Source organism: Rhea americana, unplaced genomic scaffold (assembly GCF_003343005.1).
Source record: "Rhea americana isolate MKP2758 unplaced genomic scaffold, rheAme1 scaffold_0, whole genome shotgun sequence".
NCBI lineage: Eukaryota > Metazoa > Chordata > Aves > Rheiformes > Rheidae > Rhea > Rhea americana.
Genome location: NW_028185037.1, coordinates 13447592 through 13472441, shown reverse-complemented (window position 1 = coordinate 13472441; position 24850 = coordinate 13447592). Strand labels below are relative to the sequence as shown.

Genomic DNA, 24850 nt, shown 5'->3' with positions numbered 1-24850 from the left:
TCTTTTTTTTATTATTATTATTTTTTTTTTTGATGGGAGAACTGATCTGGCCCCGTAGATTCATCGCCATTAGTGTCCTTCATAGCAAACGAGAGCTTGGGTGTAGGAGACCAGGCTTGGGTGCAGATCAGGGAGCAGATCCCGCTTCTGATAAAAACAAGGAGCAGATGGGGCTGGGAGGGTGGGAATCCTGGCAGCCTGACCACTCATCCTGCTGGGAGACCTGTGCACTGACAAAAGAAAGTCTTCCTCCTCCCACTTTTCCTCCTCCCTTGTGTTTTTTTCTGGATGAAAGAGTTGGAATTTGCCACGGTTTCTGTCAAGTGGTCTGCTTTCGAAATTGCAGTTCTGTCAAGCAGTCTCATCCATGCCTGTATACGCTGGTTTTGTAGTCAGCAGGGTTTTTTTATTTTTTTTTTAATATGATTAAAGAATAGGCTGTGCTAGGCTGATTTGACTAATTGCTTTATTTTTTAGCTAATAGATTAGATTTTGTCAAGAGTGCTCTTTCCCCTTCCCCAAGTAATAAAACAGTATGATGCATGCTTGCTTTACAGCACCCTTTTTTAAAGCTTCTGGTGCATCGCTTWGGTGACCATGGAATATTCTAATGAAGTTGGAGTTATTAAAAAAAAATCTATTACATTTCAGGGATGTTTGGGCTTCATGCTTCAATAGTGCTAATTAGATATGTGACCCATTTTCATTCTGCCTTAGCTCCTAGGGATGGTGGAGACTCATTATAAATATGAGGATAGCAAATGCCTATGTTCCTTACTCTAAATAGCTTCTTCAAAACATGCCAAAGGACCTGAGGGTGTGTTTTGCGTGGACACTGATTGTATTTTGTTTTTCTTTGAATGGGGGAAGTGGGATTGGAGGGGGTAATTTCTTCCCAGAAATWAATAATTGAACACTTTATTTTTTAAAATCTGGAAAACGTAGTGGCAAATTGGGTTCCTCTTGAATTTTAAGTTTGCCTTATTTTTATTGACAAGGGAATAGACTTGGATGCTTTTAAGCATAAAAAAATGCTTTTAATATTACAGTAGCTTGCCATTAATATTGATATTTTTAGCTAATAGCCTCTGTGCAGCGCATCTCAACGTGAAAAAGGCTGCACGGCTGTCTGTCTGTCTGCTCTCAGAAGGTAGCAGCCGTGGAAGCTGCTGGCTGACAGCAGGCACGGACGTTGGGGCTCTGCCTCCTCCGCAGCGGTTTAACTTGCGCGGGCAGTGGCGCTCAGCATCGCGGTCCTGACGTCCCTCTGTGCCTCCCGCTCGGTCTTAAAAGATTTGGGGGACGGAGGGTTGGTTTAAAATAGGAGGAAAAGGGTGGAAAAAAAGGAGAGGGAAAAAAAAAAAGGCAAGCCAGCGGCGGCAGAGGAGCGTCTGAAGTAGGTTAGCTGAACGGGGGGGCGGTTTTCTGTTTGCTTGCCAGGCTCTCTGGCGAGCTCTGTGGTCTGGAGCTCTTTGCGGCTCCCGCTTTCGTAGAGGCGTTCCTGGTGTGCGCGCGGTGGGCGATGACGTTAGCCTTTCGGTTTGTGGAGGGCCTGGAGGGAAATAACCTTYTCAAAAGCTGAATGCATAACCTCTGCGCTGCAAACATGGGCAACATGGCTGGATTTGGGACAGCAGTGCTGGTTTTTTTGTGTTGCATTCACACTTGGAGCGTGTTGGGTGCTGTAGTCGGTCTCCRCTATGAGGAATTTGCCATCCTAAAAACTGCCAGTATATAGAGAAGAATGGAAAGGACTCTAAGCTGGAGCTTTTTACACCCATGTTTAACTTAATTCACTGTAAGACTGCAGGACTACACACAGTGAGTAAAGATTAACTCGTTTCGAAGCCGTGGAAGATCAGAAGCAGAGCTGGTTTCGTTCTGAACTTTGCTTTCAGGCCTCCAGCGCCTTGCTGCTGCCGGCCCCTCAGCGGGTTTTGGTGGCGCGTCTCACGGCTGTCTGCTTTAGCCGTGGACGTGTTGGAGATTTTCTTCTTTTTAAATCAAAAATCTGTTTGCATGTTTTTCATATCTTTGTCAATTGTCTTATGAAGCCATTATGTTCCCCCCCTTTTTTTTTCCTGGCATACCTTGTTTTTTCCTGAGAATTTTGAGCTATGTTGACTCACTGCGAGTTTTTTTTTGTTTTTTTTTTGTTTTGTTTTTTTTTTTTTAATCTTCAATGACTTTTGAAGTCGCTGGATAGAAACGTTGACTAGAAATCAGCCACTGCCGTGTAAGACTTCTCAGCCTCCGATCGCGTCCTGTGAAGTCAGCATTGCAGGTTTTGAGGGTTGTTTCCACTGAGATTTTTGAGTGCTTGTACGCACACAGAGCTTGCTGTTTGGGAACACGTGTCCCAATTTGTTCATTGCAGTGTAATGGAAAGCATCTTTCCACTTGACGCTGAAAGGAATGTGGCTCCGTGTCGGGCGCCTAAATGCCTTTTTTTTTTTTTCTCTCTCCTTTCTTTTGCATTCCACTAAAGATAGCAACCCGGACTTTTTCTTGAGAAGAAAAACAGAAACCACCTGTTAGTGCAGCTGGTGGCTGGAAACCACATACGTAAGAGGGCTGCTATGTTGCTGCCTACGGAATGCATACGCTGGTGAAGTCCTGCTCAGGACGAAATAAAGTTTGTTTCGAGGAAGAATGGTGTTTTTGTGACAYGACTAAATGGATCGAGCACAAAATGGGAATGTTATCTAGGAATTTGTGAGGAAGCTGATGGTCGTATACCAGAGCTCTTTAAACGAGCTCAGCAAAGAGAAGTGCTTCAGTGGTGGTGGTGCACGCGCAGTGGGATGARGGTTTTGTCTCCAGTGGGGCTGAAGCGTAAGGAGGGTGAGGAAGGGGCTCTTCTGAAATCATGGGCACACGTGCGGGATTTTGCTCTAAATAAGATCCCCAAAAGTTCAAATATGTCCCTGAAACTTAGGCCTAAAGACAAGCACGAAAAGTGTTAATTTATATGTTTATGATTTTAAAATAGTATTTCAGTCTATTTTCAAATCTCCTGGATTAAACCCAGCAGAATAAACATTTTAAAATAACGAGTTCTCCTGGAAGCGCTTTACTCTCCAGCAGACGTGCAGGGAATGGGTGAATAGCTTAAAGCATCTCGACCTGACTCTCCTATTCTGCTGCCTGAAGAAGAGCGAAGGGACCACGATAAGCACCTGTAGAAGCTGCTGACGTCTATTAGCGAATGGTTGTTTTTGAAGGCTCGGGACCGCTRAAGCACGCTGCTGTGCGCGAGGGGCTTGCTTCTGCTCTCTGGCGGGATGACTGGGTGCGTTCTCCGGAGCGGGGATCATGATGTGCCAGTAATTGCAGTTAAATGAACATGGCTGGCTCGCCGGCAGATGAAACCTAATTTGTCACAGCTGTCAGAACGATCATGTCATGTCTGTTGCCTTCAGGAACAGTTTCAGGCTGCGAAGCCTGTTAAATTCCTAGTTTTTTTTTTTCTTGTTAAATATTGTGCAGCATGTTTGTCGACCCTCCTTTTTATCTTAATGTTTTTTAAGGCAAACACACCAATTCTGTCTGCTCGGCAAGCCGCGATTACGTTTCTGTGAACCGTAGTCATGTGGGCTAGGGCTTGTTAAATCGGTAGACTTCAAGAACTTGAACATAGCAGTCACTCGAGTGGCTCGCATAGARTAGTTGAGGTTTGCTTGTAGGTTTGTACATTCAAAACCTTGGAAATCGTGCTTCCAGAGAGGTTTTAAAAAGCAGCCCTCCCAGGCTGGATTTAAYGTGTAGTTACGCTTTGCGTCATCATCTGCAGACAAAAGAAGCTGCAGGATCGCTGAATTTTGTATTCATGCCAGCAGGGAATACAGTAGAATAACGCAGGACTCCGTTCCTACTGCATAAGAAGCACAGTAAGGTGCAGGCCTCTTGAAATCCCCCTTGATCATAATTCCAGCGTTTTTGAGCTGTCTGTGTAGATTAACAGATTGGGTCTAAATTGGATAGAGCTAGACCTGTTCTGTAAAACAAACAAATGCTAATTTCTGGATGTTGGGCTTGAGGGAGTGTAGAGATTTCCTGCTCTGTTCTTTTTTAGAACAAGGAAACAAGATTAAAAAAAAAAAGAATGGAAGGGGGAATCTCTCACACACCTGTAATGCAGTCTGATTTCTCTTCCCTTCTGTGCTGGTGACTGGGGTAATGCTCTGAAGAAAGAGGTGAAGGTCTCTGTAGGGTGTTTCAATGCAAAGTTGGAAAATGTCTGCAATACTTCTGGAGCTACCTGGAGGCAGATGAACTCTGAGCTTTTGGCAGAGAGRAGGTGCAGGAACACTGTGCACAGTGCAATATATGCCCAGGTTCCCCCCACTTCTTTTTTCCTTTTGAATCTCAGCGTAAAGTTTGAGTAATCTTATTTCCAGACACCTTGAATGTGGAGCAAAGGCCTGCAGGAACTGGTTTATTTCCTTGCTCTGGACTCTGTTTTGGCAACCTTTAGCCTTCTGGTGATCGGCCTTACCCAAGGCACAGGCAGAGGTGCCTGGCGGGAACAGCTGTTTCTGTCCTTGGTCACATCCTGGTGGGATGTCTCTAAGACCATCTTAGAGTATGACTGGCCTCCACCTCCCGTTCCTCCTCCAGGAAACATGCACTGCGGCCACAATGAATGTTGTCTGCGTTGCTTGGGAGGTCTTGAAACAACTTTGATGCTGCCATGCCTGATTGTGTCTGTGTTACCCTTTAAATGTAGGGGTGGAAGTGTTGGAAGAAGAAAAAAGGAGAGAAGATGGAACAGARCTAGTAAAATTGGTCTTGTGGAGCTGTCTTGTTAATGAACAAGTGAGGTTTTAAGCGGTGTTTTGGGCATGTCTAGCTGCCAGACCATCAGTAGAAGATAAACATCTTGTTAAAAGCCTCTTCAAGGGTTTGTTTTCACAGATTTTTATCTCTAGCTCCTCTTGCACACTACGGAGTGGTTTGTGCAAGTATCCCTGCCATGAAAAGAAACTGCAACCTCTGACGCTCAGCGCTTAGAAGAAGTTTTAATCTTCCATAATATCTACATGACTGTTAGTTGATAAAAGAAAAACAAAAAGTTACGCATCTGCTTTTGTAGATTATGAGGACATGACATTGCAGATAAACATTAGAGCCTTAGCTTAATGATTTATTGAAGTTCATTTCTTCATTTTAATTGCCGCTTTCGGTCTTGTATTATACAGCTGTCTGGTTTCCCCAGAGAATGGAAGACTAGCTCTGAGATGTAAATCGCTGTTAATGATTTTAAATAGCTATCTATCCATATATAATATGAAACTTCGTTTGCCCTAGGCATTCAGTCATGGGATTAGGAGAGGATAATCAATAATCCTAAGTGCAGAACAGCTCTTGGTGGTTAGGCGCTGGAGCTCTGGGGCCATGCAGGGCTGTTAGAAGCCCCCTCGCCTTCATTCCTGCTGCTGCCTCTCATGCTGCAGCCTGGTCTTGTGCTCAGCATCTGGAGGTTTCCAGCTGGAAAGGCCTCTCTACAGCTTTCACTGCACACTGGAGGAGGTGACAGCATAGCATCTGACTGTTTTCCCTTTACTGTTCTTGTGAGCAGTTGTCTCATGCCTCTTCTGCGGTATCTGTGTCAGAAGGAGAAATCAAGGCCAAGGTATGCAGTAGCTGGTTGGGAGCAGCACTGTGCTGCCAGGTTTGTTTGTCCTTTCGAAATGTCTGTTGCGTAAGGTTTGTATGGATAGGAGGACATATTGTGAAATAAGAGATAATGTACTAGGGAGCATCCAGGGAATGTGGACAGATCCCTGGGCAAGAGCCAGGATGTTCCTCACCTCCTATAGCTGTTGTCTGACCAAGCTCTGGAGAGACCCTTTTCATCTGTRAAAAAGTATGTAGACTTCAGAACTGTCATTCCAGTCTAGTTTCTCCCTAATGATCTCAGATAAGTTCCCACAATTGGGATACAGGAACAGCAAATAAAAGGTATATTTGGAATGGAAAGACAGTTACGACCTTTGGTTAGGGTTTAGTTTGGCTTTGGTATGTTTTCTTTTGCTTTTCACGCTCTAAAACCTATTCTGTCCAGAATTTATTAGGAAAGAGGTGATTTAGGAGATGAAACATGGCTTCGTTATCTTTAAGTGTAGTTTTAGTTGTAGCTTAACTAGGAGCAGACTGATAGTGACTGACTGTTGCTCCGCCTGTCCCCATTCAAAGGCTTGAGCAAATTGATTTGATGGTTACCATCCTCTTCCTACTGAAGAGATACTTCCTATCTGGAAAGCCCTTACCATGGTTAGCATTAAAGGGAAGCATCTGCTTCTGAACCAAAGATAGGGATATGTCTTTGGATGAACTGGCATGGCGTTGGCAATTCCAACAAGAGCAAGACTGAATCTTTTAGAGGGCAGTGACCAAGCTTGTGTTTCTGCTGTGTATTTAGCCTTGAAAGCCAGGTTGCGCAAAAGGGTGCAGGACAGTGATGTGGGACTTCCGAGAAAGGTCGTGATCACCAATACCGTTTCGAAAAGGCAACCTCTTAATATGTCCAGCTACACAGAGCATGTGTGTGCTCTCTAGTGTGAGTTATGAACACCACCTGCAAAATCTTTGATAGCCTAAAGAGACATGGGAGAGAGAGAGAGAGCAAGCCTGGCACATAGAAGAGTCTGGTTGTGATGGCAGAGGTGTAGCTCATTTTGCTTGAGGGGAAAAAAGGAGTTAAAAGTAGAGCTACTCTTAGTGATCTGGTGCTCTAAAGGCATTCCTTCTCGTCTCCATGTGTAGTTTCCATTGGCCATTTACAGCCAGCGTAGCAGTGATAGTGCTTGTGCCCTTCATAGGATYGTCTTGAACATGGTCCTTTGGGCATGTTTGCTCCTTGTTCCTTCTGCAGGGGATTCGTTACTGCAGCCCTCGTTAGCATGCATGTTCTCTCTGAGCTTTCCCTTTGGTCACCCCTGCAAGCAGGACTTTACCACTCCAACCACCCCTCGAGTGCACCTTGTCTGCCAGGGCCTCCAGATCAGCCCAGGGCTCCAACAGCAATGCCAGCACTGATTCCTGCAATGCTTGCCTTGATTTCTGAGAGTTCAGACCCCAAGTTCCTAGTAAAACGGTGTTCTTGGAGATAAGGTGACCTGTTCTTATCACTTGTGTAATCATTGACTTACTGGCATGTGTAATGTGTGTCCTGGACTCTGATGCTACGGGACAGTTCAGCCTGGCATGCTGCTTGTCGATCCCTCRTGCTTGCCAACTGGGAGATGCCATGGGACTTCTTCCTTTTCTTCCACCAATGTAGCTAGTTTTCCATTGAATGAGACTCAGTTGAGAAGGCTTTTGCTGGTGAAATCTTGGATGCTGTGTTTCAGCACCAAGTAAACTCATCCTGAGTCACAAGTGTATCGGAGTAGCACACAGGGCATCATCGTGATTCCTCGCGCTTGAGACCTAAGAAATCTCCTTACGTGTGCCTTGTATTTAGTTCTTGTGTTTATTCTGGTCACTTGGATTTATTTTTAGCTCTGGTTCTTTCAGGAATTGCTCTACCTCCCTTAAACGTGAGCTAAGCTGGATTTGTCGTAGCTTGTCTCCACCAGGCACTGATCCGAGTGAGAAATACCTCGGCAAATGGGTACTGCGGGAGCCGTACAGAATTGCTCCTCTTCCACGCTGGGTCTAYCTTACTGCTTTACTTGTTCTGTTACCTTGCACAGCTCCTTTTGAACTACTGGTTGCTTTTTGGGCTCGTACACATTYGCCATTTCCAATAAGTCAATAAATGCTTACAAAGTAACAAGAAAGCCAGTCCACCTCCTAGTTATCTGCCCGTAACGTTGTATTTAGCCCTTCACAAGGATCTGTGTGTGTTTTGTTCTATGCTGTAGAGTCTAAGGAGGGAAAGTGCTTGCACAGTTCATTTATGTAGGGTARATGAACCTGCTGGTTTTTATACTCTTGAATGCGCAGCTCTTGCTTGTACTCTGGGGTATATGYTCATGTATTTAATTCCTGAAGTAGGAATGTATTAGAGGTAATTTGAGGAGTGTTTATTGGTGCTGCTTTGYGTCTGTGGCTCAAAAGCCGATAGTAAGTTCTGATTGATTTAGAAAAGAAGCTGCTTAGTTTTGGGGGGTGGAGAGGGGCATGAACAAACCAGCCCCGAAGAAACTCGTTTGATAAAATCTTGGTAAATTCTCTAGTCTCTTTGGACGTAAGAGAGAATTAATGAGTTTTTGTGCCGTGGCTGTTTCGGGTATGGAGAACCCAGAAGGAGCTGCGTCCGCTGATGGGTCCTGACCTTCCTCTGACCGTAGCTGTGGTTTGAGCCTCCGCGAGAGCCCCTGCCGGGCAGGATAACGGAGAAGCCGTTGACCGGGCGTCAGGTGCTCGCGGCGCTCAAAGACGGCAGCCGTGTCCCAGGCGCGTGCAGGAGCGCAGCCGGCSCCGCTCGCGGCTCCGCACTGGTTCTCCACCTTGCAAGCCAGCATATAAACCGCCCGGAAAAACCAGTTGCGACAGCGGTGGCATGCCTCGTGGGGGCAGAAAGCGCGGAAAGTCACCTCTTTGGATTTAGAGACCTGCTGCCTCAAAGCTCGTCGGTGCAATGCTGTGGGCGGGAGGAAGGCTGCCGGCTCYACGCAGGTCGCCTGCAAGAACTTGGGCTTTCAGAGTGCTCGTTCCACTCGCTAGGTTTTTCTTGTAAGAGYGCTGAGAAGTTTGAAAATCGCAAGAGATTTTGCAAGTTAAAAACTGCAAGAGCTCGTTAYGGTGCTTACAGGCCAGGTGCGTATTGTATGTGCCAAAGGACAAGGCTCTCTTCGTAGATAAGAGGCTCTGTTGAAGGCTCTTTCTCAAAAGAAATACGAGATTTTGGACTTCAGCGGAAGCCAAATAGATGGGGGGTTTTTTGTTGTTGTTTTTTTTCTGCTTTCTAGTTCCAAGATTGATGCATGACTTTAGCTACTTTTCTTTTTTTTGCGCCAGCTTATTTTCTTGCTATGTAAAATGATTTTTTTTTGGCTTGTTTTACTTTCTGTTAGGGGGCCAAAATCACCTAGTGTTTTAGTTCTTCAACCCTGTTAATACTAAAAATCTGCTATTTGCAGTGCTATAGATGTCTTTGGCATGCTGGTGCCCTTTTGTAACACAGTATTGCAAAGCTCTAATTAGGGTTTCCTTATGTCATAGTAATTTTAGACACATTAAATGGTAACCTTATTTCAGCACCTATGTGAATAGCAATGCAACACCTAACGTAAATGCAGTTTTACTAGGATGAACGTGCTTATGCAAGTGAAGCTATTCCTAAAGGAGGAGAACAACATTGCATGCTGGAGCTTATGATATAAATATTTTCCTTGAAAATCCCTGCTCTGTTGATAAAATTCTCAGTCTAATCCTGGATTAAAAAAAAATACTGCACTGAATGTGGCCTTGAAAATACAACCAGACTAGTTACTGGATAAAATAGCCCCTTCCATAATGCAGACRGGTGCTTTAAGAAGGGAAGGCTGTTTAATGAAAGGTTTTGATAGAGCTAGGTGCAGTAGAACAAAACTTTCTGACTGCTCTCTGTGGAAGTCTTTCCGTTTGACAGCAGTGGAGTTTGAATGCAAGGCCTTTGGATCTAAAGCTACAATCAAATGTTGTCTGAGCTGAAGTGTTTACCTGTTAGCTTGCAACCAGCAAGAGATTCGTAAGCCGTRTGAAACGGGCTGTAGACAGTGACCAAAGGTTATTTTTAAGCTAAAACTTGCAAAAGTATAGTTTGAAGCTTAAACTGCATGCCCGATGACGCAAGTTTAGAGCAGGAGTCGTACTGTACAGAGATCGATTCTCAGTAGGTGCATTTGGCCGTTGGGTTGAAGACACCCATCTAGTCCTCCCACTGATTTGTCTCTGGGTCTTGGTAGCCCTCTCTGCTGTGGGCAGAAATCAGGGGCTGGGTCTCCGGGAGCAGGGGACGCCCCTGGCGGCCGCAGYGTCTGCGCTGGGGTGTAGGCACCTCGTGCACCAAAGGGAAGTGGAGCAGGCCCCCGGGTGCAGAGGTCAGCAAGGTGCACGACGCTCTGGGGGTCTGCAGTCACCTTGGCTGGCTCCGCTCTGGGCAGGAGTTTACTCCCTCATAGACCTGTCTGTCGAGCTAATGGAATAAGGAAGCAGCGCTGGTGGGGAACAGGCTCGGCCGTGACGAGCACAGGCTGTGTTTGCACGTACTTCCCGGTACGGATTCTGAAACGCAGGTGTGGTTGGAGGAAGATGAGGTGGTGCATTATGCACTCGGTGGGAAACCTTCCTTGTCTGCCCCAGCTGCTTCCTGGTGCTCTAAAGCCAGCTGAGGAGCGGATTGAGGGAGAAGATGAAGGGGTGTGTGTGTGCGCGYGCACATGTTGCTGCAATCACACCATTTCTGGGAGGCGTGAAATGCCTTCTTATGAGTATACGTTCAGCAGCTGCAACAGCAAATGAAGACTTGTATATCTGATTTGGTGTGAGCAAGTGAAATACTGTCCTGAGATTAGTGATTCGGAGAGGTCAGGGGCTTGGCAGTAGCTCGCAAGTCATATCTGGGCAGAAGCTGCAGACTTCTCCCAAAGCTTGTGTTCCTAGTGCCTCTGCTGCAAACATCGGCCCCGTTTCTTGCAGTGCCTGGGATTTTCTGCAAGACCTCTCCTCCCAGCCAGCGCTGACCTGAACTGACCCTACTTAGCTCCTGAGGCAAAACAAAATTGCAGCTCGGGGAGTACAGCTCTAGTAAACAGATCCTGCACAAAATTGAAGGCTGTTAAAGTGTCTAATTGAATTACTGCACTACAGGGGCATAGTGACTCATACTGAAGCTAATCACCTGCTGCTTTATCTTGACTGCAAAGAATAGATTGCTAGTTAAACATTTAAAGGTCATAGGCACAGTAATTGTAATAGTATTGCTGTCTTCCCTGCACCCGGTGTTATGTCTGAAGGTGTTAGGGGAAATTGAGAAGAGATGCTCTTTGGAGATGCATACACTGAAGAGGAGGCTCAGCACACTTCTCATGCCAGCTCACACGGTGTCGCTAGATGCTGGAGAGCGTCATCTTGGCTTTGTCCAAACTTCCTCCAAAGACACCAGTGTGGAGTTGGTCTGCTGTGGAGAATCAAAACCTTCTCAAATTCAAAGCACAGATATTTGGGGGCTKCATTCTTGTTTATCACAGGGAATTCCAGACGTAAAAGCGGAGCTGGAATCCCTACTCCCATGTCCGGTATTTCAGATTAATAGTGCTTTGTTGATCRTTGGGCCAAGAACATCATCTAGGGAACAGGTTTTTCCTGATTGTGCCTGCAGATACCAGAACTCTACGTTTACTGTATTGATCCAGAAAGTAATAGACTTTATTTTTTCTGGAGATAGCCTTTCGCGAAGATGAGTAGAGGAACTGTGTCGGCTGGAACCCAGACTGTCGTTCCTGTTCCTCAGCACAGTTGTCAGGAAGCCTGGGTAGGCAGAGAGCTTGGCTCTTCTCCTCGTGAAGCCTCTGCTGTTCTTTGTTGTAAAAGAGCTGTTAAGGTTGACAAAGATACGCTTTTTCTTATCAAAATACTGGACTCCTTTTAAGAAGCTTGTTTTTATGATTCACACTGCTTATATCACATCAAATTCACTCCTGTGAGTCACTAGGATGGGAAGTSTCTGTCTTGGCAGCCCTCCTGGAGGAGATTTCTGATGTCAGTAGAGGAAAACTGGGAGATAAAACAACAATGAACAGTGTTAAAGGATCTAAATCTTTAGCTTAGAATCTCAGTGACCAGATGAGTAGACATCAGCAATGAATTATCATCCCAATTTAAATATAGACTCTGAAGGAAGTTTTCTGTAATATCTTCTGCATATGGATGTTTTATGACAGGAAGCATATCCTGCTATAAACAAAAAGCCTATTTTAGAGACTAGGTTGAAGACTATGTATGACTTAAGCCTGGAAGGTTTTTCCTTTTGGAAATGTTGGCTGTACTAAATTGATAGACCACTGGCATGTTTTGAGCTCGACCACTTCCTTAATTTTGGAAAGGACTGGAAATCATGGTTGGAGAGAGCACAGAGCAGGAACAATGTATTTCCTAGTAGCTGCTGGGATCTCCTACCTTACTGACCTGCAAGCATGTGAGACTGAGCAAAACTTTATCCAAAGGGGATGCCTTGCTTGCAAACGGCTGTGTTGTCATCTGACAGAGGACAGATTTTGGCCTGACATCAGGTGAGTTGTTGGGAGATGCTCTGTGTTGCTTTCCCTCTTCATAGTCCTCTTCTCAGTGAGGTGTCCTCATCTTCAGTAGTCCTTGATATTTTTAGGATGGGTCTGTAGATACTCTTGTGGCTTTCCTGTGGGAAGAGGTTAGTGCTAGTCATTTAGACATAGAATGGAACAAAAGATGCGAGCAGAGTAGGTGATAGCATTCTGCTGCAGATCCAGAGACCCTCATTTGTGCCTGGGTTTGGACTTGTGCTTAAGGCTGTCCCCAGTCACCCCTGCTGTAGATGTCACCTTGTCCCAAGAGCCAGGGGGAGCTGACTGTGATCCCAGACACCTCAACCGCTTGTGTATTGCTGGCTGCAGAAAGTAGGATGCCTCACCTGCGAGGACTTGATGTTTCTCTTAGATTTTGGAGTTAACCTTGCTTAATCAGTGGAGTAAACTGGCAGGGGAAAGTTCGAGAATGACCACATCATAGAGTACTTTTACCCTTGGTCTGTGCACAGTTCTCACAACGTCTTCGCTTGTAGTGCAGGGCAGGGGCTGTGCTTTGGCTGCGAGACCACTAAAAATTGTCCTACCCGAAATGCTGCAGTGCCTCCCCCTCAGTTAAGTGCTCGTTGACTACTTCAGATTATGGATAGGTCAGAGTTTCAGCTGCAGCCTGGCAAAACCTGGCAGCATCAATCAAAATTGTTTGAATTGTAACCAACATAATTCTGATAATAAATCCGTAAAATAGAAGTGCCACGATAGCAGCCAAAAGCTATGTTCAAACAAAGAGCACCCCAACAGTGCAACTCCCTGTAGACTCCTCCAAGCATGGGCTGGGCGGAAGGAAGGTACTGCCCTCTTGGAAAAGAGGTTTTGCTAAAATGATCACTTCACCTTTTTGCAAGCTGCTTTCTTTTGATATATATATATTTTTTTACTTCTGCAAAAGGCAGTCAARCTTCAAAAGAAGCTGTGTTGTACCACCTTCTGTATGCACTGCAAGCTTAAGGCAAGAGTCTTCTCACCTTCAGCTCCYGGTAGAAAGGACGTCCCTGGGGATCTCCTCTCTCCTCCTCCCCATTGCAATTGCTGACTGCACTTGCAGGAGCTACCTCTAGCAAGGGGGGGCATGCTGGAAGAGCAGTTGCTGCTGCTGCATCATATCCATTTTGTGACTTCAGTCATCTTGCATGCTTTAAAATAGTATTTGGTTTTATTTTATTTTTATAGCAGATAACTCGCCATATTTCTCATTGGAACTCAATACRTTTCTTCATTATTTTGCATCTGAATCTGCCTGTAGCTTGCTTATATTTTAGCAAATCTACTATGAAGTGTTACTTGTAGATAAATCAGAGCTCCTTGAATGGGATTTGGTTTTTATTAATGTTCCAAAATTCATCAGTCTCCAAAGGATCTTTAGTGCTTCCCATCTCTGCTATGGTAGGATTTTGACCCGTCTCCCAGATTGTAAAATAAAGAATATCTCCCGCGTGCATTGCTGTTTTATCTCGCGTTGCCAACTGAGGTACCTCATTCTTGTTTTACTATAATCTTCCCTGCAAGTAATGCCTTTCACAGCCCTTTGATCCTTTATGAAATGGCAGATTAACAAGACAAAACATACTTTGTTTGGAGAGATTTTTCTTAATCACAGAAATACCGCTTACATCACAGCRCAGTTACACCGTCCTTACTCTTCCTGCAAAAGAACCCAATTCTTCGGGGGCTGACTTTTTAATTGAACCGTTTATTTTACCTACTTTAAGCAAACTGTTACAGAATCTAAGCTAAAGCAGTTGCATCTGGAGCGGGTTGCAGCTGAGCAATTACACGCGGCAAGCGCTCGCGTTAAGGACTTGCCCTTGAGTCCCGCTCGGGGTGAGTGACAGCCTTGCTGCCTCCGAAGACCAATTCCGCGGCGATCGGCGCCCGGGCGAGTGCTGCATTGCAGTTGCTGCGAGCTTACGTCACGGCCGGATCTCCGGGCTGCCGGAGCGTTTGCTCTCCGGGAGCCGCGGGAAAAGTGGGGCGACGACGGCAGCTGCACGCGCCGCGTTTGCTGTGGCTGCAGCCGCGCGCCCCGTGCTTGCTGCCCGCGCTGTTCCTCATCAGCTCTCCTCTGTCCTCCCTAGTGCTATGTAAAAAACTGAAAGAGCTTATGCTGTTACAGGGTTTGGGGGGGTTGGGGCTTTTTTTTTTCTTTCTGAGCCTCTCTTTTTTTTTCTTTTTGTGTATATATTTAGAAATTTAACATGCCATATTGTGATCAGTGCTCTTACACCATTTGAACCTGTCTACTTTAATTAGCAGCTGGCATTGCTTATTTATAGATTCATAGAAAAAGCGTGAACTGCCGGAGTTGTCAGCACAATGGGTTTTTTTTTTGTTTTTGTTTTCCCTGTTGACTAGTAGTTTATATCCATTTTTTCATAGATAAACTGGCTTGGCAACCTGCAGATGTTGAAAACACTGGTTACTGATGCTTGAAATAGAAATGGGCTCTGAAAATGATGTGGGATGGGAGGAAATAAATCAGAAACTGCTGTTGCATTAGAAGTCTATTAAGGCTGATGACACATCATGCTTACCAGAGCATAACTTTAAAGCTGACCACATTAAAAAAAAAAAAAAGGACAAAAAAAAAAGACTCTTTAAAATCTTACTTGCAATATGCATTATTAAGGTTCAGTTTAATTTTTGACCTGCTACGGTAAGAAAACAAGTAACTACTATGAATGTTTCATTATTTAGTATGTTTAGTTGGTTGGGAGGTGTTTCTCCAAGCAGGAGGAAGATTGATTCTTTTTAATAGAAGTTATGCCTATAGCATATGCCTAAAGCATACACTTTTTTTTTTAACCTATAACTTTGAATTTGTGAAAGTTATAGCTTGCGTTGACACTGTCACGCTTGGGAAAAATGACAGGCACGCAAGGACCAAGGATGGTACCTCGTTGTTAAACTCTTGTGTGTTAGCGGTTCCTCAAGAGGTGTCTGCATACACACCTTACTGTGGGGGGAAATAATTTGAGGAAACTTAGCCCTTTTTTCAAAAAGCTTCCATTAAGTAAAAGGGTAAATTACTTCTCCCTGCAGGCTTTAAATYTGAGTACATGGGATATTGTTGAACAGCTGATGAGCAGTAGCTTGTTGGTAGGAGCATACTCTGAGCAAGCGCTTTACTATATACCGCGACTGAGCGCCCTGATCTTGACACCCACGGTGCTCCCGGTGGCAGGGCAGGAGGAGACGACTGCAGCCCGGGGTTGTTGCTCTCTGTGAAGCAGCTGTAGGCTACGTACCATGGTCTAGCAAAACGCAGCTTGTGACTCRCTCCCCTTAGACATTACTGTCGAGGTCAAGGTAGACCAGCCGGCTGTTCGGTAACTGCCTCTTTCCTGTGCACCCTTTCAACGCTGCTGCCTCCTTATTCTGGAAACTGTATTTTTCACTATTTTTCCCAAAGCGTCTGCTTCCCAGTCTAGGCCAGAATTGAACACATTGGTGAGCAGCAGATGGATTTGAATCACGCTTGCATTTGGGGATTTGGGACTGCAGCCCAGGTCTGAAAGCTTCCAAAACGCAGGGTGGGCCCCACCTCGGTTAACAGAAGCAGAATCTCCTGGTCTCCGTAGCTTGAGTTTTGCCCAAGGTCTCTGTGTTACAAGCTGTGCTTGAGAGCACCTGGCAAGATGACTTTCTGTTGAGTGATGTAGGGCTTTTCTTCYCCAGCTCTGTGTTACACATGGGACTTTTTTGATCTCTCTGGTTGTATACAGATGTTCTTTGAGCATCCTGTTTCTCATGTTGACCGTCTTTAGGAGAACAGCTGGGCAAATGGATCGTTTCTGCTTTCCATGGCAGGGCAGGATGCAGGGAAGCCTTTCATGCAACAACATCGCTGTGAAATGTGGGAATGTAGGTTAGGTGGTACTAAATCAAGGTGATCTCTAGGGGAATAGTTAATAAATCCTAAACAGGAGGTGACCCTTTCTGAGCGCTTCCCTTTCAACTTGTAATTTATGTGCTAGTCCTGTCCATTATAGTGCTTAAAGCATAGGTCAGAAATCCTCCASCCTGCTTTGACACTTCCTCTTGTCTTTAATAGACGATTTAATGGCAATAGATCACAGCCAGCGGTGTGTGCAGGCGAAGGCTGGCGAGGGCTGTGTAGCAGAACAAGGGAGCAGCAGAGCATGCGAGGAGCTGTGAGATGCAGATGGATTCAGTGCATTACCAAAGATGTCCAAAGACCAGATGCATGTTTCTGTATTTGCAGACTGCAATCGGGTTAAGTTTTTAGTAGTGTGAATTCATTTTTGAGAAACTCTGAGAGATGCGAAGAAAGGAAATGTATGTGGATGCATTTGAACAAGCTAGTGTCTTTTTTTTTGGCAGATAAACTTTAGTTGGTTTTTATTTTGGATGTACCATAGACACTACCCTCCACCCCCCAAACTGGGTTGTGACACTGCTGTTTTATGTGCATAAGGTGGATTTTCTTTTTCTTTTCTCTCTCTCTCTTTTTTTTTTTTTTTTTTTTTTTTTTGTCGCTCAAAGCTTTTGCTTTGGTAAAACAAACTCTTAACCTCATCAGCTGCACTTAATACATGAATTTATTGTACTATTTAATGTATGTTGATGAAGTAGTGTCAGAGGAGTACAGCTTCCCAGAAGGCATTTCTAAAACTTCAATGAACTTTGGATGTTTAGATAAGGAAAAGAATTTCAGTGGCAATAGTCGACCATTGGAAGAGGGACCCAGGAATCTGCATCTCTGGCGATGCTCTGGACAAGGATGTCGGAAGCCTAGTGTAAGCTGACCCCACTTTTAGCAGAGGAGCAGACTGATGACCTCCAGATGAAGTTGTTCTATGATTGTGTGTTTTTTGCAAGAGCCGGTAAGAGGAAGGACCACAGACCAAATCAGTTGCACAAATATTTGGATTGCAGTAGGGCAGGCAACAAGGGGTTTCCACCTCTAGAAGGAGGTACAGCCGAAAAGGAAGGATATTAGGTAGTTTGCCTGCTGTTACTAAGAAAGTTTAGCAGCAATCTGTGTCTTACTTAAAACTACCCAACCCCAGTTGGTTTGAAATTATTAGACTGTAAAATAAACAGGACCTGGTTAGAAAGCTAATAGTACTTTGAGGTGTGCTGAGTAGGGTAGGCACAGAAGAGATTTTATACTTTATCGAGGCAAAAACTAAGAAGGTTGAAAAAGAGAGCTGTAAAGTAACTTATGTGGGTGTAAGATAACTTCTACTTCCCTTTGGAGGCTTTAATTTCAGGATTTGCGAAAGCTCATTTATACTTTGTCTTTTTCTTCTTTCTTTGGGTTTCTAGCATCTTCCCTTGATTTGAATCCTGATTTCCTGAGGCTTTTTTGCAGTTGTTTTTACTGAGGAGGAGGGTTGTGCAGTACTTTAATACTTAGCTTTCATGCGCCAGTTTTATAATCTTGGTGCGCATTTTGTGTGCGTGCTGGAGCAGAGATGTACAGCAGAACTAGGGGCATCGGCTGTTCCCGCGGTCAGAAGAGTGTCACAGTCCGGTGGAGTTTCTTTGGAAGATGGAATCCAGTTGCCGTGCCTGGACGGGAAGAGAGAAGCACGTGCTCGGTATTTGCATGCCGATGAGCGTTGCTGCGAGTCTTGCTCCGTGCCAAAATGCCATGTTTGCAATGCCGTGCGACTTTGCAGCTTGCTTGATGCTTTCTACAAGACATGCTTTTGTTGTTGTTTGTTTGTTTGGTCAATCAAAAAACTCTCAAAGCTTTTTTCCTGCTGTACTCTTCGGGGTTCAAACAGGCACACTTTAAATTCGGTGTGACAGCTTAGATTGTTTGGAAGGATTTGTGGGATAAACAGCAGTTTGCCTGCAGAGCACGCGAATCTGTGCAGTCAAAGCAGCCARGGATCTGGGGCGCGTGGGCCTGTGTCCATAAGCTGTCTCACCGGCTCCGTTTGCAGCACGATTTGTGTGCGGAGCTTGCACCACTTACTGCGTACAAGTAGAGGAGAAAATGCCAATTCCTTTTCCAATTTCGAAAGTTTGGATTCAGAGTTTACTGTTAAGCTTTATCTCTCTGAGCATGTGTTTATTGAGCTTGTGGGCAGAAGTGCAAAGTCTTTTAGTGTCTCTGTTTGGAGATGACTGTCCTCATTTTGCTTCTTTGTAACAGGTGGGCTTTTTATTTTATTTATTTTTTAACTGAGGTCAGTGTTGTGTACTGAATTCCTTTGCACTGTAGGCTTAAGCAGCCAGCTGGTGTCAAACCCATGTGGTGATAGTCTCCCTTGAAATGTGAAAATTCATGATACTGTAGTACAGTTGAGAAAGTTGAAAATAAGTGGGATGCTGCCAAAAAGAGGGAGAAAAAGGCATTTCAGTGAGGTCAAAGCTGTTCAACTGTTTCAGAGTTGGTATGCTGAACAGCACAGCAACTGTCTTTAAATATAGCATGGGGCAAAGCAGGCTTTGAAAGGTTTGGGGCAAGCTAGATGATTATAAAATCGGTGCCTTGGACTCTTGCAAAGGCTTTGTGTTATTGCCATTCGACTAAAGCGGCGTGCAAGTGCTCCGTGTTCCTGCTGAAGAGGCTCCCGAGTTTTAGCAAAGTGTGAAGAGATGGTTCGTTTGAGGAAGCCCTGGGGCTCCTCGAGAGGAGCAGAGCTTTCCCCCGGGCGCAGGGGCTGGGGGCGGTGAGATCCCGTTGTGGCTCCCTCRGACGTTGATGGGTTTTATTTATTGAAGTCCTTGGATCTCTTTGGAACAAACTGAGGCACAACCAGCTTTCTCTGGAATTTCTCAAACTGCTCGTTTCTTGAGGCAGCTTTACACGGTTCTGCGTTGCTTCGTCCCTTCGCGATCCTCCCTCCCGCGCGCCGAGGGAGAGCGCGAGGAGCGGCAGCGTGTAAAAATAGCCTTGCCTGCGCTTGCAGAGCTGCTTGCTGGGGGGTTTCAGCTAGATTGCTGACTTCAAATTAAAAATAAAGAAAAAGATAGAAAAAAAATTGTTCTGCTTTTTGCTCCTGTTTGTCTTAGCTGTGCCTGATGCTGTGTTTCAGAGGCAGCAGCCGTTCGGTCGCAGCCGAAATCCCGGCTGGAGCGTGGCTGGCAGCGCGGGTGGTTGGGAGCTGGGTGGTTACGGGGGCTTTGACCTTGGAGCTGGCGGTGTTGGCCAGGCTGGTAGCTGAGCCCCAAGAAGAGGAGAACAACTTGTAGCTTGCGCGTGTGCTGTGTGGAAGGAGCGGGCTCAAAGCGAAGGGTCGCACGCGATGCCGAGAGTGGAGGGGATCGCRCGTGCTCTTCCAGCCCGTTCGCGCTGCGTGTTACCTCCTTCGCTCGCTGAATATCGCCGCAGTCTGGTCGGATTACTTCGCAGCTGCTTGGAGCAGAGCAGCTGGATGTGCTGGGATTAAGGTTTGCCAGGCCCTTCGCGGAAGGGCTTCGCGCGGGGGGCGGCTTCGCTGTGAGCGCGGGCGTTCGTCAGCCCTTGTARGGTTCAGCAGTCGAAGAAGAAAATACAAGAAAATGCAAGTCTGGTATTTGTTGCTCTGAGCAAATCTGCTTGTAACGCTGCTTTATTTTTGTGGCGTTAAAACCTTGATGTGGAACTTGTTATTCGTTACGAACTAGCAACAAGCACCTGCAAAGAGTAACGCATGGAAGAAACCTGCAGAGGTGAAATACTGCTGCCTGCGCCGCGATGGTGAACGGGAGAGGAGTTGGGGAGCCACAGAAACTCACGCTCTTGACGCCAGCGTGGCCAAACTGGAGCCTTTCGTTGCTGAGACACGTGTTTGCGCGGGCCTTTTCTGCCCCGCGGTGTGAYGGCAGGGTCCAGCGGTGCTGAGCGGAGGCGTAAGCTAGGCTCGAAGACGTCGGAAGAGCTTTTCTGCATTTYCTTTTTTAACATACTGACTGGACGTGTTCACAGCCTGTTTTAAGGACTTCCTGAAGCTGGTGGTTGCCAGAGCAGGCTGTAGCCTGSGCTTGCTTCTGTTTTCCTGTTTCTCTTGTCTTGGCTTGTTCTTCACTGCTTTAGCTAACTGCTTCTTCTTCCTCTTTTAATTTTGGAAAATTGCTGCTAGTGCAATTTAAGACCTTGATACCRCCATCCATGAACACATGCTAACATCTTCTGCAAAACAGGAACCTAACACGTTTTCTTCTCAGGATCGTCTGGACTGCATGGCGTTCTAGTTAACGTGAAAGGGTTATCAGGCTCCTATAAATACATTTTCTAAGTAACTGAACCAAAGGGGTGCTCTGCTCAACGTTGCAAGCAATCTGTTCCGTTGCAGGGACAGTGATAGGGYTGCAGTATGTGACAGTGGTCTGCTACCGTCATCAGAGCTTTTAAAATTTGGCTAATATAAAATATTTAGATGATTTTGACCTTTAATTTGCATTTATTGAATTAGGTTTTTGAAAGATGTCTAAAGTAAAACTATTTTTAAATRCTTCAGGAAACAGCTTTTAGCTTGTTCGGAACAGCAACTTTCAGAGACATTTGCCAAGTGCCGCTCAGAGAGGCTCTTGGTTTCGGAGTTTTCTGTTTGTTTTTTACTGGGTAGTAGATGCTGGACAACAACATTGTAGCATGCAGTTCTTGATGTGTTTTTGCAGTTTACAAACCTTATCTGGAAGCTGTCAATACCTTGAAACATAAAATGCTGCCATAGTTTTTTCGTTAGGTTCCTGTCCCAGTGGCAATTCCTACAACCCCTGTGTCAGTCACTGTCTCTTTTGGGCAAAAGCCCTGCTCCTCTTCATGTCTGCTGTGCTACCCTGGCCAGACCCCATCATCCTTGGGTTTTGTGGGGCCATCGACATAAACAGTTTTGCTAGATCGAGGTCCGTGCTCTGTGTAATCTGCAATGGAGGCTGCTTGCTCTTTTAACAGCGTAAGTTTAGATAAGGGGTGAATAGTGACCATTAGCTTAAAAAGCCCCACTGTTAGTCATCCTGTCATAGCCTCTGTGTTCTGAGCTGTATTTAATAATCTAGCCTATATTCAGCTGCTGCTTTAATCCCTGCTGAGAAATGGAAGCCTCTTCTGATAATTTTGAAATTACAGAAGTATTACACCCATTTTTTTTTTAATCATTCTCACCCCTTTTAGGAAAGAGTGAAATGGCTGGTGAATTTGGACTCTGCCCTTGTAGATAAAGATGAACTGGTTAATAAGTTGGAGCCTTCAAGGCACTTCCCAAAAGGCAGTTGTCTTCTGAGCCGCCTGGGGTTGCTCAGAACTGAAGCCCAAGGAGGGAGAGAAGAGGTTGATTGTAGAGAGCAATTTTGAGTATACAGAGGCCATGAAGCTGTACAGCTGCGCGTTTCATCAGATAGTCGTTTCCTTCATATGTGGGCATTATTAAGTGCAAACATAATGATTTGAATAAAACAATTGAGTCTCTTTGCTACAATCCCTCCCTGTTGCTTCTCTGCGGTGTTGAATGACAAGCGCAGAAAGAGCATCATTTATGGCTTCATAGTGCACTCATTGTAGTGCGGTGGCCCACAGGCTTTCATTTAGTTATCTTGCATGAAAAAGATTTTTTTTTTTTGGCTTTTCTTGGGTTTAGGCAGGAGTAGGGAAAAAGCGTGAAAGGTGAGAGCAAAAGCGTGTTTGTTTTGCGGAGTTGCCTTTTGTGTTGAGAAATGAGTCTGATGTTATCACCCACTTTTGGATCAAATTTGGGTATTTTGTTAAACCAGTTTCTTTGAGTGGGGAAGTCTCATGAATATAGCTTTAGTCTCTGGTTTCATACAGTTACTTTACAGGATTCCCAAACGTTGTTCACCTTAATGGATGAATTATTGTAGTGTGTCAGAGAAGCAGATAATTCCTAGCCTCGTTTTATAAACGGAGAGCCAAAAGCAAAGGAGTTTGACTTAAACAGTTGGAGAGCAATGAATAGAGCCCTGGTCTTCCAGTTTACTCTTGGTCTGACTAAAAGTTAGCCACTAAAAGTGGCTAATCTGACCACTATATTTATCTTCTGGAAATTTGTAGCTACTGGGGAACATCATGACTTTGTGCTGGTGACCTGTTTTTGAGTGAAGACTGGCAGTACTTTCAGCATACTCCTCGTTCCCTTCTGGCTCACATGTTCTCGTTGCCACCAAGTCTGTGTGTTGGTAGCCCTGAAAAAACAGCGATCTGTACTTGGTTTACTGCCCTCCTGCTGCATGGCTCCATCCTTGAACAAATAAGCAACTGGTCACTTACGGAGCCAGTCTTTCTGGGAAGAAAAACCGTAAACGAACTTGGAGGCTAAACCAGGTGCCTTATGGTCCTGGTATAGCCCAGTGGAGTCGTCAGATTTTGAAAGCTCTTTTGTCTTGCTCTTGAAATAGTGGGCTGCATATGCAACCTAAGGACTCATGCGCACATTGGTGTTCGTAAGGTCAGACCCCGTTTTGGAGAGTGCGTGTGATTAACCCTTTCATTTTGTGAGCGGTAAACCACTGCTGCAATGTCAAGCAGTAATTTATATAGATAAAGCATATATTACTTTTGCTCACTAAGGCTGTCTGGCTGGGCTGTGATAAAGAAAAATCCCAACTGCCGTTCTTCTCCATGGTTGGATGTTTTTGAGCTAACTCTAGTGCTACAAAAYGGCTTGCTTCTGCCAGTTTGCATAGCCAGCTGGTCCTAGCCCTTCAGAAACAGGTGCACCAGCGCTGTCATGGTGGGACCAGCTCTTGCRGGAACCTGGTGTCAGGTGAGATTAACCCTTCGCATTGCATGTGTTCCTGCTCAGCACATCCGTGCAGGCGGGCCTTCGCTCTGGGTGGGTTAAGGTTTGCCAAGAGGCCCATGCTTAAACTCTCTAACCACTCAGGAAGCATTTTAATTTCTGATARCATAGTCAGGAACAGTGAGTCAAAACACTGTTGAGCTCCAAGGCTTTGGGGTGCTTTGGTGCTATCTCTGTGACGCTTTGGTGACAGCTCTGTGCCGTCTCCCCTGGGAGATGCACAGGGACRCATTGCCGTGGTTCTTGTCCCTGCCGATCCAGTGGGTGCCAAAATGCCAGACACCCTCATCTCCGCCAGAGCTTCTCCCCCATGTGCTTAATTAGACTTTGGCCRCGTTAGCTTCGAAACAGGAACGTGAAATGCAGAGCGCCTTTACTTTAGCAACGTGCCTGGAGCGGAGAGCGGTTCCTGTGCGCTGCGGCACCGGGGCTTCGCCAGCTCGGGGCTGACGCACCCTGTGAGTTATTTTGATTTCCTGCAGTGCTGCAGAAGTCTTGTTTCCAGCATAGTCAAACTTGGCTGATTGCTTTAGGTTCACTGAGTAGCACCGCTGGCCTTGCTAAGCCCCGACCCCGCGGGCCCCTCCTCGCCGCCCGCTCGCAGTCCGGCACTGCTCTTTGCGCTTTCCCGTGGCGCAGCTCGTTCCCTTCACSTGCGTGCTTCGAAACGCGTTTCTGCAGCACTGTGTTTCCGAAAGGGCTGTTAAAAGCTCTTCAAAACTGGTCTTACCCTTCTTTCTTTGTTCTGTTGGGGTCATTTTCATTCCTAGAATAGCTAACACCTGGTATTTCTCAAACTCTTTAGGATAACATGAGATTGCAAAAGATGAAAAGAACGGTTAAAAAAAACAAAACCCAAACCCAGTAACTCCCCTCATCCCAAACCATTTTTTTAACCAAACTATAGACCTAAGTTTGTGTAGCTGTTTTGCTGATCTTGCCCATTCATCTGTATTCTGTGAATATATTTACACTTCGGTTATTGATGTTTCAGTTAAAATATTGTTACGTTGCATTTTAATATTAATAGTAACTGACCCTGGTTTCCGACTCTCTGAAGCACATGSTGCCTTATTTCCTATTTATTGTTCTAAAATGACTCGGTTCCCTTTTTTTCATATGGTGGGGCTTAGGAGAGCAGTCAGTTCAACTCAGTTAACCATTGGTAGGTCTTAGCACTTAAGTTTTTCAATACAAGCCTCGCTGCATTTTGCATTAACTTGATGGAGATTTGCTCTGCTGACAGCCATGGAAGCTTTTGGTCCATTTTTCAGCCCCCTTTGCTTGGTACCTGCTCTTGGARGTCATCTTCCGTTAAGCCCCAAGTTGCGTGTCCCCAAGGAAAAACGCCCATCTTCTGCATCTGAGAAATGCTGTTTGTTGTAGAAATGGACCGGTTGGTTTGTTTGCCTTTTTGCCGAGGCCTTTCCCCGTCCTCCGTGTTGCTTTTTGGGTTACCAGAGCCTGTCGCAGCTCTCGCTTTTGCAGCGCGGCGTCACCGGAGGGGACGGGTGCGCTCGCGCCCCGGCCGCTCCGCCCGGCCCCCGTTTCCCAGCCGGGCCGCGGCTCTTCAGCCTTGCCAAATACCGGGATTTCAAAAGCTCCTTGTAAAAACACGAGTGAGCGAGCGAGTGACAGAGGACTTGGTGTTTATCTTCTCGAACAATGGAAAATACCCAACAGCCACAATCTGTTCCCGTGATTTAGTGTCTTTGTGCCAGAGCCATTTTGTGGACACAGAATTCAGTTCTGTAGGAATGCAGGAAAGTGGTAACTTYGAGGTTTGTGTTTAAAAAAAAATGATTAAAGACATCAAGATTTTTACTTACAAGTTTTTTTCTTACACTATACCATTTTTCA

At 45.5% G+C, this 24850-nt stretch overlaps 1 protein-coding gene across 1 annotated transcript in view; it reads left to right on the top strand.

Moving 5' to 3' along the window:
* The window catches only part of MTSS1 (MTSS I-BAR domain containing 1), a 105016-nt gene that overhangs the window by 44886 nt on the left and 35280 nt on the right, over window positions 1-24850 (top strand). The gene's annotated exons all lie outside the window — the stretch shown is intronic.